The sequence below is a fragment of the Rhagoletis pomonella genome, unplaced genomic scaffold, assembly GCF_013731165.1.
Source record: "Rhagoletis pomonella isolate Grant_MI unplaced genomic scaffold, Rhpom_1.0 Rhpom_scaffold_00021, whole genome shotgun sequence".
Taxonomy (NCBI): Eukaryota; Metazoa; Arthropoda; class Insecta; order Diptera; family Tephritidae; genus Rhagoletis; species Rhagoletis pomonella.
The window spans coordinates 16138-17157 of NW_023458575.1; positions in this window are offsets into that span (position 1 = coordinate 16138).

The following is a 1020-nucleotide window of genomic DNA, read 5'->3' on the forward strand; positions in this document are numbered from 1 at the left end:
TCAGGAATTAGGTGAAATTTAGGGCCTCCAAAATAATTTAAGTGCTCACTCGGTTTCCGAGAAAATCGCAAAAATATATGGGTCAGCTAGCGTGACGTCCCGCCACTAATTTCGTCGAACACGGTAAATATTATTCAGGAATTAGCTGCAATTTAGGTGGGTGGGTCAGCTAGCGAGACGTCACGCTGGCTGCGAATATTTCAGTAACCGAGTGTGCATCGAAATTAATTTTGGTGGCCCTAAAAAACACCTAAATTGCACCTAATTCCTGAAATATTATTCAGGAATTAGCTGCAATTTAGGTGGGTGGGTCAGCTAGCGAGACGTCACGCTGGCTGACCCAAAACACATTTTTGCGAATATTTCAGTAACCGAGTCTGCATCGAAATTAATTTTGGTGGCCCTAAAAAACACCTAAATTGCACCTAATTCCTGAATAACATTTACCAGTGTTCGACAAAATCACGCTAGCTGGCCCATATATTTTTTCGCGGAAACCGAGTGAGCATTTAAATTAATTTTGGAGGCCCTAAATTGCACCTAATTCCTGAGTAATTTATATCATTTTTTGGAGAAGTGGGTCAGCTAGCGTGACGGACGTTGAAAATGACTACACAATAAAATTGCGCAAACACTATTTTGGAGAAATGTTGCTCAAGTAAATACACGTTGTATATTTTGATAGGTACAGCTTTAAAACGCAAAAAACGAATATTTAAAAAAAAAAATTTCTACGCTCTTATCCATATTTTACAGCACGATGTGGGACCTATTTCATAAAGCGACAGTGATAATTTTGTAACGACAGGCATTTTTCATGTTGTCAGTGCCAATTCGACAGTTTGGTGGGTGTTTTGTTTCATAAAAGCAATCGTCAGCCCTCTTAAATTCCATTGAAAAAGTGACAAATTGTCATTGTCGGGGTTTAAAATTATCGTTAACTAAATTGTCGCCAGTCATATGGCATTTATTAGAAAATCGTATGTACTAATTGCATTTGCATTATTTTAGTTTTTAGAA